The 19,689-nt window shown below is 38.7% G+C and overlaps 1 long non-coding RNA gene across 8 annotated transcripts in view; it reads left to right on the top strand.

The window, feature by feature from the left end:
* The window catches only part of LOC142061278 (uncharacterized), a 346,726-nt gene that overhangs the window by 150,989 nt on the left and 176,048 nt on the right, over nucleotides 1–19,689 (top strand). For 2 of the 8 annotated variants that reach the window (XR_012662091.1, XR_012662090.1), the window contains exon 1: nucleotides 17,418–17,836. The exons of the other annotated variants lie outside the window; for them this stretch is intronic. This is a non-coding gene — a long non-coding RNA (uncharacterized LOC142061278). Of the gene's footprint in view, nucleotides 1–17,417; nucleotides 17,837–19,689 lie in introns of those variants that run through there. 8 annotated transcript variants of the gene reach the window in all.

Raw genomic sequence — 19,689 nt, 5'->3', positions numbered from 1 at the left:
CTTTAACCTCTTACATTGTAATTAAGTTCCTTACAGTTACCTCTATTATTACTAAATGTTAGGTAAACTTCTGGCAATATTTTTTCTTAAAAAAGGGTTGCTTCTCTCTACTCTTTATTTTCTCTTCTATATAAGTTTAATTTTCCTCAAAACTCTTGGTATTTCATTATATTTTACCTTAATTTTGTGCTTTCTCATTTGTTTATAGGTAGAATTTTTGATGTTGTTTGTACTACAAAACAGAAAATGTCCTTGTAAAAGCATAATCTGCTTGTGGTAATGACATAGATGAGATCTTGGCTGTACTGAGGTCTCTCAAGGGGAACTTCTTGCTGCCTTCACTGACTGTGCTATTTTGCCCCAATTAAATAAGATCCTTTGGATATGAACCACTATTACATTTTCATTGGTCTCACATTATTGTTCTCCCCAATGTAATATCGTATCAACAGCACAATTATAAATGTATGGTTTTGACTCACTTTCAAAATGAAAAGCTTTACTCATCTTGTCAGGGATTTTTCAACTGATTCCTCTTGCTCATTCTGCTTACTTTTATTCTCCAATCTGTTTTCACTCCCTTCTGACATTTTAAAGTTGATCGGAACTCAAAAGGAAATGCAAACCCAACACAAGGTTTTTCCAACACCTTGAAAACTAAGTAAACCTGTGGACTCAGGAATTTGCTTTCGTCTCACTCCAAATTAGGAATACTGGTAACACAGATTTAAAGTATGTCTTTAGGACTTCGGAAGTTGTGCTGACATACTTTAACATGTGTGACAGTTTTTAAGGTAGCCATAGTTCCATTTTACAAGTGTCAGCCCTAACTGTGTCTCTTTAAATAGCCCATTACAGACCCCTAATAGGAAAATTTGCAGCTCTCAGCTGCTTCCCTATATGCATAATGCAGAAAGAAATCAGACATCTCGTGTGCCCTCTGGCTTGGAGACTTTTCCCATTCAATTAATACGCACTGAATTAGATGACAGGTTTATTAAACAAGTTTTTAATAGATGAAAGATTTTATAGCCTTGTCATATGAGTTATTGACAAAGCCAAACATTTTCTGAAATAATGTTTCTCTGTTATTTACTGAGAGGTAGAAAGAATATTTTCTGTCATAGCCAGATAGCTGATCTTCCAGTCATACACTTGCAGGTTTGCACATACATGCATGTGTTTAAGAATGCATGCATACTTTGCTTCTCCTTTTAACATGGAATAACTGTTAACCAGCACACTGATTTTAGTCCTCCACTATCAGTAGTACGACACAGTTCAGCAGTGGATCTGAAGTTTGCCATTATTGTTCAGTTTTGACTTAGAGCTCTTTGTTTTGGGCTATCTTGGAGTTACTCAGCCATGGGAGCTAGACTGCAAGTACAGGCCTCCTGAATAACAGTTCTAATATGACCAAAATATGAATCAAATCTTCAGCCACATTAGAATAGTCTCTCTCCAATGCAGTGATTGAAACTAGGGTCTGTTTTTAATATAAGAGAAATTTAGCAAGTCACACACTTTATGGAACTCCAGACAAAGGTTATTTTCTGTTTATCTGGTAAACTCACATTTTCAGGAATTTGAATGCAGTTCATAATTTTTAGTGTGAGGCTAATGAACACCTAACCTGAACCCGGGAAGGAATCAGTGCCATAAGGTGAGGACAACTGAGAGCCAGAAGTCTTAATATCCACCTCTTCTAACTGGGACTGTAATGATGGCTGGAGTAAAAGAAAGGCAAGAAAACAGGAAATAAATAAAGAGCCAAGAGATGATGTAAATGTGAAGGAAGCATGGAAAGTGAACTGAGAGAAGAGGAAGAGAGCAATAAAATTTAATATGCATTATGGGAAGGTTGGTTTGCTGCTGTGGGGATTTTTCAGTGCTTGAAGAAATTGTACTGGGAGATATTTGTGCTCAGTGGTGTCTGCAGTTATCTACATTCATCCCATGTTAGCAGAGGTGAAGTTGTTTAGATTCTTCAGTCTGAGCTCCCTAAAATGGTTTGTTGCATTCCATAAGGATTGGTTATTTTCAGGTAGATGTAGGAACTTTGTGTGAGAAATTCTTGAGCTGTTTCCACTAGAGAAACTGATTTTAAAGGGCTTTGGTCAAAATAACAGAATCGAATAGATCTAGGAATGGGTACAAACTTTTGCTAAGCCTCTGAACAACCTTTAGCAAAATGTACTAGTTTTCTGTTATTATTCTACCTTGGGACTCCAGATTGAGTGTCAAGGCTTTACTTGCTTAACACTTTTCTTCTGTACATCAATAAGAATCTAGTTGTCTTGATAGGCAGCTTTCAACCTAATAGCTACAGATGGCAGGAGTAGGATGAATCAGGGGCAAAGGCTGTTGGGATATAAAGTGTGAGCAGGCAAATACAAGGGAAGGAGGAGAAAGTTCAGCTCAGTGTGCTTTGTGCAGCATTTGTTTCTCTTATTGCTCTGTGGTGTTCAGCTCTAACTTACCTGAGCTTAGTGCAACTCTATATCTGTAAATCTGTGATACTGGCTTTTTAGAAAACACAAAATTCTTTTACTGATAGTGTTGTTCCAATAAAAAGCATGTAATATGTGCTGCTTGACCAAAAATTTCTAATTGATGGTCTTGCAAGAAAGCTGTCAGCTGGATTAATTTATCTCAGCCAGTGAAATATAAAGCAATCAATAACAAAGGGTAAAATAAATGACTAGAAATAGGTGTATCTGATTGTTCAAATGAAGCATACCATACGCATTACTATGCTTAACAGCATGTGAAATGCACTTCAGATACGACATTGATACTAGTTTACTAAATTATGAAGCATAGCAGAGTGAACAAGGCAACATTAGTGGACAGCATTATTTAATCTAAGAATCTCTTAAAAAAAAAAGACATTTATGTTTGTTGCTTTGTGGTAATTGTGACTGCAGACTTCCTAATTTTTAAATTGTCTCTCTCGTTCCTCAGAGGACTTGAGCTGCTTCTGACTTCAGCTGTGTTCACAGCACAGTGACAAAGCTAGAACCATTGCTCCTTTGAGCTCTAGGGCACTACCCTGAAAGTAGTCTGAAAGTCACAAGAATATCCAGTTCCTGCTGACTCTTATCCAGGGCAGGAGGGATGGATCTGCAAGACAGTAACTAATCTTAAATTGTCTTCTCCTTAACGTTCCCTCCTGATGGTTGGGTTTATTGGTTTCCCATGCCTGTCTGGAATGCCCACTGTTATAAAACCTTAAGCAGGAAACTATACCTGGCTAAAAGCTAATATGGCTTTTGGCAATATAAAGAGTAATGGGAACCTACCTAGAGAATTCTCTTCAAACAGGGACTACAGATTAATATAAATGTGAAGGGATTAGGTGTTCTTAACAAGTGATCAATCAGTAACAAATGACCCATGGTGAAGATTCCAGCCAGATCCTACAAAGGGATTCCTGGTTTTTGATTTCTAATATTCCTAATCTGTTCCAGAATTTTTATCTGTTCAGCACTGTTGTTGAAATCCCAGCCAATCTCAGGTTACTAGGAAGCAGCATGGGAAAGGAAGGTCTTTCAGCAGCTATAGTTGTGACAAACAGGGTATCAGCTTGTTTTGGTCTTTGTCTGGTGGTGCTTCTTTCTCTGTTGGCTCAGGATCATGTTTACTTATGATCCTTCTTTGCTCCAGTGCTTATGCTGGACCTACATGTGGTCAAGCTGCTGAGCTGCAGAAAACATTACTTCAGCCTACATGGAACCTGTGTACCAAGAAATTGGTTGGTTTAAAGTATCATCTTTCCTGGAAATGTTTGTTCAGTTGTGGGAGGAAGAACAGAATTTCTTGGGAGTTGCTCTCTGAGGCACTAGATAGAGCCACTTTATCTCCACTTCTTGCAGAGCATGCTGTTGTCAATAAAAGAAGTTATCTTAATTGCCAGAAGCAGCCTGACAAAGAAAGCATGCATGCCAATATTTTCCTCTGCTAGAATAAACCACACAAGATTGTTTTCACCATTGGTGAATCATACTCAGGACATGAAGATGGAATAATTCTAAAATAATTTATTACACTGCTTCTAAGAATGGTTGCAAATCAAGCTTGCAGGCATTAACTGAATACAGACCATAGTTTGGAGAATACAGGAGTTTGGAGAACAATCCTCCTAAAAGAAGGACTTTTTGGGTAGACTTTTTCTTGATAAGCATTTCAGTTCTTGAAAAAAAAACAAACAGTAAACTTTTTCTCCCTGTCTTTAATGTTAAAGTAAAACTAGGATTATTTTACTTGTAGCTCTTGGTTATGGTTTTCTAAACTATTACTTGTCCTTGAGAACCATTATATGCTAGAGCAATTCTTTCTTTTTTTGTTCTTCAAAATGGGTATAAGTGTTTATCTTCACAAATCAGTGAAATCTTCTTAAAATATACAAAAAGATTTAACCTCAGCCACAACTTCACTATTATTAATGCACATTATTTGGATAGGGGCAGTACCATGAGGGACAGGGGTGGCATACTTTTTATACAGAATTAGAAATAGAAAAGGAGACATATTATATAGCCCTTATGTTGAAGAAGGTGATGAGTCAGCAGGTGCACAAAGGAAGATGAAGAAATGGGAGACTGATATTGTTTTGTCAGTAAGGTAAATGGTGTTCTCAACACACCAGCTGGTCAGCTGGTTTGTGTATTGTTTTTGAGGATGCTAGAACAAAAAGTAGCTTTTCAAAGGCAGGTAAGAAAAGATAGGCTTTCAGGTATTTGCAAGCACCTCCTTCAAGCATAAAGTACAGGAAAAGGCCATTCTATCTGAAATTATGCCTTCTGAAAATTTGATGAGCAGGAGATGGAAGTTGATGCCACTGGCTGCTCTGAGTCAGCTTCTTGTCAGAGACTCAATTCATTAAGCTCTTCCAGTTGAGGGGAGTTGTATTCCTGACTTTCACGTAGAGATGGCTCTTCGTCACATTGGCAGAGGTCTTGATTACAGTGATTTTACATTGAAGGCCCTATCTTGAACTGCACAATATTAATCTAGGTGAGAACATGGTGAGAAGAGAATCAGGCTGTTTCTGGACACCGAGTATGTAGATGGGAGTGACTTTAATATGAAGGCCTGACATGTATACGTAAATTCCTCTACCTTCATTTGAAGACCATATGGTTTTATATAAAGTAAATATGACAACATCATGCCATTTGTAGATTTGGAAGACAATGTATGTCTCAATATCATCAGTGCTTTAATTACCTCGGTAAGCATGATGCTTAGTGGCATTTCTGGTTAAAGTCCTAATTAGCCTTCTTTGTCTAATGAACATGTGAAGGTTTGGCTTGTGCCTTATTATCCTACTCATTATTATGAATGATAGGGCAACTGTTTAAAGCCTCCAGTTTTACACTGCAACATAATTATTTATGAAAAGGCCTTGCCCCAGATATGGAAATAATGATAATTACATTTAATCTTTTCATGGTTTATGCATTTTTTTTTTCAGTGAAACAGATGTCTATAGGACACTAATTGCCAAGAGGGGAACTGCAGTACGCTACCAGACAGGCTTATTGAAAAGATATGAACCTGAGATTACTTTTTTTCATATCCTTGGTATCATTAATTTTCTTCTTCATGTATGTACTGTTTATGTGCTTGACTTCATGTCATATGCGTATTTTATAAGCACATTTATTACTTGGTTTTAACAGCTTACAAAGATTTACAAGAGAACTACATAAAGCTGCTTGTTTAGCACCTGTAAATCTGGCTACTGTTGCTATTTCTGCACTAATAAGGGCACAGAGACTGCTCAATATCAGGTATGCCTCAGAAGTGTGTGTTTAAAGGTTAGCAAAAGGCAGCTACTGGGTTTACGCCAGTTAGGGTAGCTGGCAATATTCTGGCACTTCCTGTGTACTGCTTGAGAATGTCTCCTTTGGCTAATTGACCGTGCTTTCCTGATATATTCTGCCAGGATGCAATAGTCTTAGTAGATGCCAAAATGGGAATTTTCTTTTGTAATTGCATGATCAGCTGATCTATTGTTGAAATGGACTTGAAAGAAGTAAAACTATTTAATGGGACATGACTGCCTTTTTGAAAAAGACTACGGGTAACTTTGTAGTATGTTAAAGTTTAAATAAAGTTTTAGCAAACTCATGATGAACATACTTTTGTGCTCCCAGCAGGAAGGGTGGTGAAATGGCCTCGTTATGGGCTACGGCTAAGCTGGAGAGCTGCCTGGTTTTACAGCATTTCTTTCTTCGCTGTTTAAGTGTGAGTGGTACTTGCAGCATTCTTAAATCTGAAAGCCATTGCTAATTACTTTTTCTGGTGCAGAGGCAATGGTCCTGTGCTTTGTGTTAGGCAGTAGGTCGCAGTGCAGAGTGAAGTAGAAGCCAGCAATATGCGAAGGAAGTCAGTGTTTCCATTCTGTTCCCAGTGAAACGGTGATCTTATCCCATGAACATCACCTGGATTTGTGATGAAGAAAGAATGTAAGTTTCATTGTAGGAGTATTTGAATGATGACTGGGTGCACACATTTGGAAATTAATGAATTTCCAGCACTACAGCACAGGTAGTATTTAATGATTTCTCTTGTCAGCTGCCATCTCATAATTTAACATCATGAACAGTGGATTTATTTTGATTTCAGTATAAATCTTAATGTCTGTCTAACTGCACTGCTGGCAAGACAAGGAGGTAACAAACAAATGGATGAAGAGCTCTTCTGGTTTAATCTTAGGTAACCCTGAGTGTCATTTCACCAGTTTAAAACAGTGCTGATGGATCACTTTGTTCACTGAGAACATGTGGATAATAAAATGGAAAGCAAGAGGCCAAGAGCAGAAAACAAGAATATGCAGATAAAAACATTGTTACCATATGCCACTATTTTTGTTGTTGGCACTCAGCTGTTCTAAGAAAATACAGCAGAACTTAATGAAGGGAAACATTCTAACAATTACTCCGGCTCCTCAAAAAGAAAGGGACCTTGACAACACAAGGCAAAATTGTCTCTCCAAGACTTTGGACCTCTCTTATGTGAAATGCATTTGGAGGTATTAAATCAAGCCTGGTGTATATTGTACCATGGTAACGTAATTATAACACAAATGTCACTTGGAATTACACCGTTCCCCAACGGTGATGTTTTGATCCCTCCTTTTAGGATAACATTTTATACCTTATCGCTGATGCCTGCTTCCCTGATGCTCAGATAACCATGTATCTCTTGTTTTCTGGTAGTTACCCCAAGCTATGCGTACAGCAGACTCATTCTTTTTGCCATGGTATTCTACAGTCTTCAAAATCATGTACAGTGTCTTTCTTCAGTTGCTGAACTGTATAGCACAATGTGACTTTGGTCACTAGAGTTAAAGTTTCATTTTCAACAGTATTTAAAAAACCAATTCAGAAAAGAATTAATGGAAGAGATTATTAGACTTTTTATTTCTCCATAAATCTGAGTCACAGTAAAAGGAATGCTTTGGATATAACATTTTTATCCTTATCCATTAATACTGTCAGTAGTAGCGTTTTAAATCCTGTTTTTATGAGTAGAGTATTATGAAGTAGAATGACTTCTTAAGTAAAGACATCTACTTCGTTATTTAAGTTATGATCTCCTCTTTCCTCACACTTCTCTTTTGTGGGTTGCTTTTGTTGACTGGCTTTTTGTATGTCCTAAATGTACATAGCTTATTTCAGCAATTCTTTATAGCAAGGTAGGTAACTAGGGAAGATGCGGAATGGTGGATACTTTTGTCATGGAAAAAAAGCCCACTCATGGAGCCATGCTGAGTAGTCCTGAAAGTTTAAGTAGGTAACTGTAAATATGGATACCACTTAGTCAATATTCTGATGGAAATAGAAACTTTTACTTTCTCAAGTTTATTCTTTGCTACTAATTGGACATCTTTGGGTTTGTTAGTATTAGTGAAATAATCTTTTTTTTAAGCCTTAGCTACTTTAAAGCTACTTTAAAGTCTTTGCACTGTTAAATCCTGGCTTTATAACTGAAGGTGCATAAAGCTGAATCAAATATTTATTAGCATGCTCACAGCCCAAGGTGGATCCTCAGCTGTTCAGAGCCACCTTAATGTAAAAAAAGAGGATATATAGCTGTCCTAGAAACAGACATTGCTCCTGCTACAATGAGCTGCATGACATTAAGACTGTGCAGAATTCAACTGTTCTTTTTGGATAATGTTTCTAGGTAGTTACAGTGGTTAGTAGTGCCTGCTGAAACACATCGCTGAACTATATGCTGTGGAATATTCCATTTAAACAGTACATGAATTAGCAAGAGATTCCTTGAACATGGCTACATAGTTTTCTACTTCTAACTACATGAACTGTTTAAAAATGATATTCTACTGAATTTTCCCAACACTAGGTGAATTGTTGAAGATGGCAATATATAACTTTTATTTGCAAGGTATTTACAATAATTAAATTTTTAAATCTAAGTATAATCTTTGTATTCATGTATTAGAAGCTGAAAAGGGAGACTAACAGGAGCAACACTGCTTATGACGTGAATTTTTTTCCCTTAAGATTAATTCAGATCAATATGAGCATAATCAATTCACCTGGCTGCAGTCAAAATTCTGGTGAAATCACTGGAAATGTCATGTGTATATGAGATGTCTAAAGGAATTAATCAAAATGCACAAAGTCTATATCATTACATAAGCATTATGAAGTAAGTTTTAAGGGATTCTTATACTGAATGAAAGATATATGTAGAGCAATATGTAGAACTGCTGTTAAGGCAAGTAGTGTTTCCAGGAAATTAGACATATTTCTCTGCATTATTTATTTTTATGGAAAGCTTGCCTGTTCATTACCTCTTCGTTTCAGCATATTTCTGTAGCCCTTCTTACTATACATATATATACAAAAAACTGCAACTCCTTCCTGAATGACATTCTCTTTACTAAGACTACTGGTAAACTTAGAAGATGTCAGAAAAACCTATATGGTGTTTTTATGAACTTGGTTGAAGGCATGTGTGTTTTTATTATACCTTTCTGTTAAGAATTAACTGTGGTTAAGCTTCTTCTAAAGCACTGTTTTATAAAATCACATAATCTCCCAAAGAAAGAGATACTGCTAAATTGTTCTACCATCATCACCATCTGGATAGAAAGATTATTGATATTTTTCTCATTATTCATTAAAATCTACAAAGAACAAATGTATCCTTTGGCAAAAAAGGTGAAATAAATGACAGCTATAGCTAGCACACTCAATAACGAGAGCTTAGATGTTGCTTTCTGTGCTTTCCATACTAACTCAGTTCAGTTCTGTAGGAGATAAGATATAATTTCCTGTGAAATAAGAAAACTGAGGCATGATTATGTGTGTAAAACTGGACAGACAAAGCACAGAAAAAGGATAATTGATAGAAGCAGTGTATCCTTAAATGTAGCACTCCCTGTATACAATAGGAGATTTTAATATGTATTCTTATTGCCTCAAATCTTTTTTCCATGATGCAGCATTCAAATGATTTGAAATAGAACACCTTTCTACCAAAAATTTTGCAAAGGAAAATATACTGAAACCTTTCCCAAAAGCTTCCTTATTCTTTGAGGTACAATCTGAACCTGATGCTGTACATCAACATTTGCATAGTAGTTTGAAATTGCTTCAGGGTTTCACAGTATTTCCACAGTAAAGACACTTAATTTTCTGAATACTCTCTTGGACCGAGTTGCACTTTGCAAGCCATGCTGTTGTATGTACATTGTAGATGGTAAGCATGGCCACGTAAACTCTGTTTCTCTCTATTTTCTGCATTTCTTTGCAGAGCTACAAAGGATAACTATCAAAATTTATAGCTGTTAACTGGAGAAGTGTATTTTTTCCTCTCTTCTGTTAGTAGAACAAACTTAAGAAACTAACCAGCAAGGTACTGTTACTACCATTGGATGAGATGGTTTGTCCCAGATCACCCAAGTCTGAAGAAGAACTGGAACCCAAACCTGACTATTATAGAGCCTTACATAAAATATACAAAATTGGTCATGTGTGGTCAGCCCTGGGTTTATCTGATCCAGTACCCTGCCTCTGACAGTGGCCAAAAGCAAACATCTCTGGAAGCAGATGGGAAAAGAGCAGGCAGGGACTGGCGCATCCTTAGCCTATTCTCCCACCCACAGGCACTCAGTAGCTCAGATGGAGGTGGGGTGTCTGTTTAGTCTGAAGTTTGATGATTTCTCTTTCACTAATTTGCTCTGTCTCCTCTTGAGCCTACGTAAACTTTTAGAGTACTGCAGCAGGAGGTTTTCACGCACTAATTGCGTGTGTACAAAGCACCACCGTTCTGTTGTGTTCAGCATCCCTTCTGCTGGCCTCATTTCATGGCAGCTGGTGCCATATGAGAATGATTCTTGTTCATCACAATCGTGGCTTACAAATCTCTCCACGGTTCCCCCTATTTTGTTTGAGCTGACTGTCCTTGTCCTTCGTGTTGCACCATGGAGTTATACAATGGCACAAGATGTTGTCTTGTTGTCTTCTTTCTTTTGTGATCCTTTCCTACTCATTCCCTAACAACTGGCTTGTCTGGGAAGTCAACTAATGCTTCTATCAGCTGATGTTTTTGTGAGGAAAAGTTCAAAACTCTTGTCTGTGAAAGAGCATGGCCGGTTTGGACCATTGTGCATGTGAGATTAGGTGGTTTTTTTCTTTTTTTTTTTTTTTTCTCCCTACATGCATCATTTCACATTTCTCTACAGTGGATGCAATCTCACCATTTGTTGCTGAGGTGCTCAGCTGCATAAATCGCTTATGCAGTTCTGCATGGTTCCTCACTTTCACTCTTTGAATAATTGGATATCCTTAACAAATTATTTACCCAGTTTTTTAGATAGTTTGATGTATTGTGTATTGCACCCAGGTGTTGGCAGCGGGGCTGAAGGCTCTGTGTGAGGCCAGGCTGGTGCTGGCCCAAGCTGGGCATGGCTGGTTCCAGCCAGACCTGGCTGGTCCCAGCCAGCACCAGCAGAGCCTGACGCAGGGCACAGCCCAGCCTGCCGGCCCAGCTGGCGGCACCCCTGCCGGCACCGGTTCAGCGAAGGGCAGAGCACGGCCTGGCAGCACGGGGTGAGGGAAAAAGTGTGGGGAGCAGCCCCCGGAGTGCCCTGCTGAGGGAAGGAGGAGGGGGAGGAGGTGCTCCGTGGCCCCCGGAGAGCCCCCATGCAGGGCAGGTACATCCTGAGGGACCATGGCCCCTGCAGAGCCCCCATGCAGGGCAGGTACGTTCTGAGGGACCATGGCCCCACGCAGAGCCCCCACGCAGAGCGGGTACGTCCTGAGGGACCATGGCCCCTGCAGAGCCCCCACGCAGAGCAGGTACGTCCTGAGGGACCGCAGCCCCTGCACGGCCCCTGCGCAGGGGCAGGGAGAAGCATGAGTGGGGGAGCAGCAGAGAGGAGATGTTCGGGACCACCCACAGCCCCCTGTTCCCCATCCCCCTGTCTACAGGGGCCTGGGGGCAGGCAGTGGAGGAGCTGGGAATGAAGGAGTGAAGTTGAGCCTGGGAAAATGGGTGGGAGGCCGTGTTTTAGTGTTTGTTTCTCATCATCTACACCTCTTTCAATTGGCAACAAATTAAATTAAATTAATTTTCCCCAAATTTCATCTGTTTTGCCCATGATGGTACTTGGTACGTGACCGCCCTGTCTTTGGCTTGACCCACAAGCTTTTTCACCTCACTTAATCCCCCTGCCCTGTTGAAGAGGGGGATTAAGAGACCGGCTGGGTGGGGGTCTGGTAGTTGGCCGAGGTCAGGCCCCACATTTGTGAATGTGTTGAATAGTCTGGGTATTAATGTAGATCATGAAATTTCACTGGTGACTTCTCCGTACTGTGAAAACTATTGACACCTTCTTTGTTTCATGTCTTAGTACACATACTGCAAGGTAAATACCTTTCGTCACCTATCTCAAGGCTACTTAATAGCCTGAAGAGGCATGGTGCAGAAACTTGCATGTCCCTTATTTATTCATTCCTGGCTTTTTGATTCCTTTAAAGAAGTTTTGTGAGGTAGGATTTTCCCTTCTTATTATATAAAGCCATGTGGATATGTCTCCAGTATACTGTTTGGTCTGTATAACTGTGCCTTCTGAATAGTTACCTGGATTCTGTCGAACTACATGTGGTTGATGAGTTTTCCCTACCTTCCTTCCTTGAGAGTACTGGTTTTGCTTTCTCTTCTCTTCCTAGCCATTGATTATCAGAGGAAATCAATTATCTTTGATGTTTGTGGGCTCTTTCAAAGGAATGAAGTTTGCCAACAAGTTCCAGAATTATTAGGCAGGGAGGGAGGAGAGAGGAAACGCAAACAGACTGAAGGCAATTACAAAGGCCTTTTAAATTTGAAATATGAACTAAACCCAAGATCAGTGTCATGTAACACTGATTTTTTTTCTTCCTTAAATAAGCTTTTCCTGTAATAAATACACCTGGAAATTGGCAGTTGTGTGTTTTTTGTATAAAGTAAATCAATGAACAGCTGTGATGCAGCACGTTACAAAGAAGTGGTCTTCATCCTATTTATCCAGAGCTTTGGTGACAGTTATGTATTTCTGAGGAAAAAAGATTATAATAGGAAGTATCTATGTTCTGTTAATTATGTAATTAATTTCAGTGTTTGTAGCATATGGCACAGGAAAACAGGGTGACAATATTTCATGTATTTTAGTGTACATAGATCTTAATTTTGCAACAATATATAATATTCAGGTGGATACGTATGTTTCCATTTACAATGGCATTACTAAAGAGGTGAAAGAAACCTATTGATAATCTGATTTTGCTTGACAGAGGCAATATGGAAGTATAAATAGTCCCAGAGGACAGATGAAACTATTATATGCATTTTAAATTTTCTTTTTCTGGAGTAAGTATTGATCCTATTATGAATACTCTGGCAGATTTTAGCAATTGACTCTGTTTGTAGCAGTATTCTATGGAGTTTATTGAAATGATAGCTGTATGAAGGCAGTAGTTTTAAGAAGGAACAGCTGTAACAGACTTTCATAGCTTATCAGAAATATCAATAGTTCCTGAGTCTCATAATTTCTCATAACTTGGTGGAAAATTCTGAGGAAGATTTCTAAGACATAACATGGTAAATTTAGAAATGTAGTCTTGATTTTAAAATAAAACATGTTACAGAATGTGACATGGAACAGGCTGCCCAGGGAGGTGGTGGAGTCTCCATCCCTGGAGGTATTTAAAAGAAGGGTAGATGTGGTGCTTGAGGATATGATTTAGTGGTGGACTTGGCAGTGATAGGTTAGCGGTTGGACTCAATGATCTTAAGGGTCTTTTCCAACCTTAAGTATTCTATGATTTTATGATTCTATGTTTGGTTTTCTTTCACTGCAACAAATGAAAAGCAGAGATAAGAAGTTTGGGCCAGATAATTCTAATTATTAGGTAAAGAGATTTGAACACAGCCCTCTCTCCTTTAATGTTTTATAAAGAGACAACCCTTCTTAGTTAAGAGGTATCAGATGATCAGTGATTCCAAGAATAATCTGAATTAAGGCTGAGTTGGTGATCTAAAACCTACTGGCTTGACTTCAGTCTTACTTGCTATGTTATAGCCCCAGCACTGGTATACCTGTCAGCATATGACAAATCTACACTGTGCAGGCAGAATCAGAATCAAAATCTTTCTGGGGATATTGCACTGAAGGACCATTTTCTTTGGCTTTTAATTTCTCTGTTGGCTTCTGGTCATTGTACCTACAGTGCTGGTTGCAGATGACATGCGGAACAGCTTTAGGCATGTGTTTTACAAATGCTATATGAAAAATAGACTCTTCTGGAGACCAAGAGGGTCACAAGAATGTCATGGCAGTAAAGCAGGGGATGGAGACAAATACTGCTATGGTTGGAGCAATTGCATATCATGCATAGTTGAAAGATGGAACGGAAAAGAGTCACAGACAGAATAGTGATGCCTTTTTTTAAAAGGTCAAGACAAAAAAAAAAAGAACAGAATACATAAAAAAGGTAGTCTTGTTGCTGTTAATTGAGAGTTACATGTGAACGTATACAATTATTATTTTGCATATTTTGCCTGACGAACTTTACTAGCATGCCCAACCAAATGACATTGAGACAGTTAAAAATCACTACATTTAATCTTCCTAAAATTAGCAACTGAACCCATAGATTTCCTGAAGGGAGGGGTGGAAACAGGAGGAAAATGTATATGTGGGTGAGATATTTTGGTATGACTTGGTTTTCTGCATACTAAAATCAGATTTCAGATTTCTGATACTTATTTATTTTTTAAAAAACAAACTAAAAATAAAACAATAATTAAAAAATCCTTCTGTAAGTCTTAATGGCTGGTTGCCCACAGTTTTATGTTTTGCAGCCTCCCTCAAAAAGCTGTCTGATCTCCCACGAGTCCCCAAACTGCTTTTCTTTGTGTTTTTGGCTGGCAAAGAGCAGCACATACCATGGTAGCTTTGGAGCTACTAATGGTTGACTGATCATCTCATTACTGCCCTTCAGCTGATGAGTGAAATGAGCAGAACAGCTAAAATTTGAATTCTCCCTGTTCTTATCTGTCAGGGCACTAATTGGTCATAGTTCTCTATTCAGCCATTAGAGCTCACAAAGTTGAAAGCTAGATTTGTGAAACCTTAACCTCATCAAATTTGTTTGAAATGGTCCAGTGACTTGAAGAGCTGTTGCAAGGAGACTGAAGGACTGATAAATGGTGATGGACAAACAGGATGTGTGTTATATATATGTTTTGCTTTTTTAGGAAACCAGGAGGAAGCAAAGATAAAACATAAGTACTTTCTAGTCTGTTATGCAATTTCTGAAATGGGATAACCATAACAGAAATAATTATCTTAAAATTGAATGTTGGGTTGAAATACTGAAATCCTTATTTCTCTGTAAGTATACAGTTTTAATTTGTTCTTTGAGGCACTTTGAGTCCTCATTAAACTAGACATTTAATTTTGAACAATGTTCTTGGGCAGCATAGACCTCAAAAAGTGAAGATTTATCTTACCGCTGTATTTCTGTTCCTTAAACAACAACAGTTGGTTTAGGAATATAATCTGTCTGGATCTCTCCTGTTGAGTACATTGAAGCTGTAGGGAAGTTGCTTGGAAAGCCTCAGAGATATGCAGCTCTTGAATATTATATCCAAATGAAATATCTAATATATAAAAGCACACACATTGCATAGAATGTGATTCAGGTTTTTGGAAGGTGTCTAAGCTGGGATCTCAAGAGTTCAGAGAAATCTTTTAAAAAATCAATGTCAACTTTGGTGACAAATGGATGCTAAAATTGCATATCACTAATACTTGGAACAAATAGCATAATCCAGGTGGTTGGATTGTACAGCTGGAAATGAGTGTCTCCTACAAATTTCCTAATGGGTAAATATGGGGAATCTTGGGACAAATGCTCGGTAGGTCTGTTGTTTCTGTCACTCTGTGACATAAATAAGGATGAACTCTGCTGAAACCGGTGGACTTATGCCAGGAGTGTGAGGAAGTGAATTAGGTTTATTTTTTCTGTGTTTCAATTGTGCAACGGATTTTAATTACTAGATGCTCTCCCTGCATGAAGTGCAGCTAGGCATTATGGAAACATTATGGAACCTATTTTGAAGTGATGTTATTTTAATGTTTGCCACAGATTTTAAAAAAACACATTTAGAGAATTAGGAGCATGCAGCATAAATACCTTCACTTGAGTTTTATTTAAGGGCCTCAAAGGGTTTTCAAAGTATCAAAGCCAAAACATGGCATGCAAGATGCAAGACCCTAAGTGTTCATAGAATCGTTGAGGTTGGAAAAGACCTCTAGGATCATCAAGTCCAACCGTCAACCCAACACGACCATACATCCTAAACCATGCCCTGAAGTGTCATGTCTACATGTCTTTTAAATACTTCTAGGGATGGTGACTCCACCACCTCTCTGGGCAGCCTGTTCCAATGCCCAAACACTTTCAGTGAAGAAATTTTTCCTAATATCCAATCTAAACCTCCCCTGATGCAGCTTGAAGCCGTTTCCTCTCATTCTATCACTAGTAACTTGGGAGAAGAGACCAACACCCACCTCACTACAACCTCCTTTCAGGTAGTTGTAGACAGTGATAAAGTCTCCCCTCAGCCTCCTCCTCTCCAGACTAAACAACCCCAGCTTCCTCAGCCGCTCCTTGTAAGACCTGCTCTCTAGACCCTTCACCAGCTTCATTGCCCTTCTCTGGACACGCTCCAGCACCTCAATGTCCTTCTTGTAGTGAGGGGCCCAAAACTGAACACAATTCTTTCCTCTGCTGTACATTAAGTTGAGTGGGGGCTAGAACCAGATGACCTCCGATGGTCCAGTAAATCTGAATTACCTTCTGATTCTGATTTTAAAATGGAATGAAACCTACTCTCGGTTATATCTAAGTTTATTAATAGAAACAAAAGTGATCTACACAGGGAGAGAGCATAGTGGCACTTAAAATGATGAAATGAAGGATATCTAAAACTGTCCTACACCTTGGAAGTCATTAGGAAAAATCATGATCAAGACAGTTGGGACTGTCTAAAAGATGGACTAGCTGACCTGGCATTAGCTGCAGAGAACATCATAGTGGCTAAAGTGTTTTTTGTAACACTGTAAAACATAGCTCTACAGATAGAAATTTCCTTACATGACCATGGACTGTTGTAGGTCACAATAAGCTAGTGTAGTGGAGGTGTGACAGTCACACAAGCCTGAGTGATGCAGTGTGAGGACTTAAGAGCATGAGTCCTGGCTTTTGTTCACAGATGCCAAAGGCATTACACTTTCAAATCGTGAAACTTTCAAAGATCAAATACTTGCAAAAACCAACACACGTACCATTGGTTAAATTACTGCAGTGAGCACAGATTAATACTGTCAGTAAAACTGAAGTGATGATAATTGGAGTACTGGAGAATGTTTACTTTAATATTCACTCTGCCAAACACCAAAGCACTTGATTTACATCCTCTGCATACAGAATTTTATGAAGTACCCAAAGAAGAGCATATAAATTTTGCAGTTCAGGAGTATGAAAGTTGGGAAGGTAGAAGACCATAGAGAATGATTTTTAGGTATTTTCAAACAGCTGTTAGTGATAAAAGGCAGGTGAATTTGAACTCCAGATACAATGCTGGAAGGAGGCAGGTGAATATATTACCAGGCAATATTTGTTTAAGGACATGTGGCAGTGACACTGGGGACTTTCAAAGGGTAAGAGTCCTAAAATTAGTTTGGCATTATAAGGAGACAAGCGAATGCCACAGGGGACATCGACCCATGCTATGGGAAAGGGCCCATGGGCTGGGGTTCATAATCAGTTGTCAACCCAGTATAAATATATTTAGCATTTCTGTGGCAAGACAGATACTAACTGGATTGCTGATGTAGTATTTAGCTATTAAGTAGTAACTGAGTTGCTGATTTATCATTAACATATGTAGTGAATTGTTGATTTAACATTTGGAAGGCCTCAGGGTAAACAATGCAATAATGTAGCAGTTAAGGCAGAGTGAGGGTGAAGGGGCTGGTCGTCTCTGGGTCAGTTTTAGGAGGTGGCTTCCCAGTAGGATAACTGCAGGAGAAGGACAGAGTGACTGGTTATCTTTGGGTTGGTTTTAGAACTAACTCTCAGCAGGGATGGAGAACAGGCTCTCTGCACAAAATGGGAAGTATAAAGCGGTACAGCTCATAAAAAACCAAAGGGATATTAAGGTAACTTTAACACTAAGAAGTGTGACCCACAGAAGATGCTGCAGCGTTGGTGATCCTGGTACCCGAGAATCGACTGCTGTGGAGGTGAACACCATTCTGTGGGTTGCCTAGACATGCCAGGCAAAACACTGCCAAGCCCCTGTTTGTGAGCATGGATTGCATGGCCCAACAGAGGGGTCTTAAACCTTTGCAAGTTGGGAGAATTCAAGGGTTTGGGAGTGTTTGTCATGATAACACTATGCCAGTAATATTCATTGTACCTGTAGGCTGCTAAGTTTATCTTAATAATACACAGCTCAGTTTAGACAAATATAACTGACAAAATTGTATGCTATTGCTAGACTTGAGTTACCACAGTTATATGTTATAAGGTATGGTGTATAAGCTATGGAAGGTTTACTACATGTATATCTCAGGCAGTCACAGCCTCTGTCCTTACAGGGTAGTACTGCTCGCATTTTTGTTTTCCCACTAATATCACAGTAAGTGATTAGGAGGGATTCAGAAGAAGCAATTGGAAGCCAGAATAAGAGATTTGTGAAAGACTTAACGAACTGAGTTTATTTGCATATGCAAGTGAAAGTGAATTTTAGTTAATGATAGCACATATAAGGGGAATAATATTCTAGTAGTTGGTGGCTTTTCAATCTAGTAGAAAAAGCAGTCATCAAATGTCCTGGCAATCATAACGTGACAATAGATATACATGGAATGAAACCCAGGAGCACATTCATAGCTGTGTCACTAGTTAACTTAGCCATGGGAGAAACCTACCTAAGGATGTGGTGAATAATTTGTAATTATCCAAAATCAGGAAAAAATATAATTTAATTCTACATTTTTAAATTAATCTAGAAAAATATTGCAATCAAGACCATTCAGAAGGTGAGTAAAAAACATTTCAAAGTAAAATGTATTCACGTGATATACACTGGGTAGTGCTTGTTTCTGAAATACTTGGCATTGAATGTTTTTTCTTTTCCACTGGAGTCAGTTCAGTTAATCATTACTGTTGCTAGATCTGACATATTTTCTACATTGCTATGGAAAATGGAAAGATTTTGTGCAACAGTGATGAATACTGTGGTTGTAAAGTTTTTTTTTTTTTTCTGTGAAAGGTGGTATGTGTTTGTATTTCATCATATCTGCTTTTGGAGCTGCACTTGTCAAATTCCCACTCCATTCAAGAAAAGAGGGTCTTGTCCACCATTTTATAACATCACTAGATAACATAGACCAGACAGATAAAGTCTTTGCTGAGATGAGAAGATTAGATTAGGTACTGCTTTGTGCTTCCCAAAGAGGACAATGCTTGCTCCTAATTTTTTCTGTCTAGGCTGCGCTTCCAATGGCAACAGCTCAGCATTGAAACACTTTTCAGAAGGAGCTGGGAAGAAATTACTTCCAGGAATGGAGTTATCAGACACAATGAATTCTTATTGTCCACAAAGAAAGGAAAAGTCTGGCAAGTGGTTTTTTTGGGATCCTCATTGAACAGCAATTTTTTACGTGTACTTCACAATCAGCATGGTGCAGATCGGATAAATTAATATTGAGAACAGATGAATCAATGCGGTGACCAGCAACTGTTATTATCTCAAACCCTTCATGCCCCATGTTGGGCACCAAAAAGGACAGTCGTAGTTCAGCCCCAGTCGTCAACTAAGCACCACGCAGCCGCTCACTCACTCCCCCAACCCCTGTGGGACGGGGGTGAGAATTGGAAGAGTAAAAGGAAAAAAACTCGTGGGTTGAGAAACGAACAGTTTAATAATTAAAATAAGATAATAATGATAATAATGATGATTATTATAGTAATATCAATAATGATAATATAATAAAAAGGAGAAGGGAAAAAGGGAAAAAAACCAGAAACACAAATGATACAACCGCTCACCGCCCGCCGACTGACGCTGTCCATCCCCGAGCCGTGATTG

Source organism: Phalacrocorax aristotelis, chromosome 8, assembly GCF_949628215.1.
Source record: "Phalacrocorax aristotelis chromosome 8, bGulAri2.1, whole genome shotgun sequence".
In the NCBI taxonomy this organism is placed as follows: Eukaryota; Metazoa; Chordata; class Aves; order Suliformes; family Phalacrocoracidae; genus Phalacrocorax; species Phalacrocorax aristotelis.
Note: the sequence above shows the minus strand (reverse complement) of the source record. Positions and strands in the feature narration are given on the sequence as shown.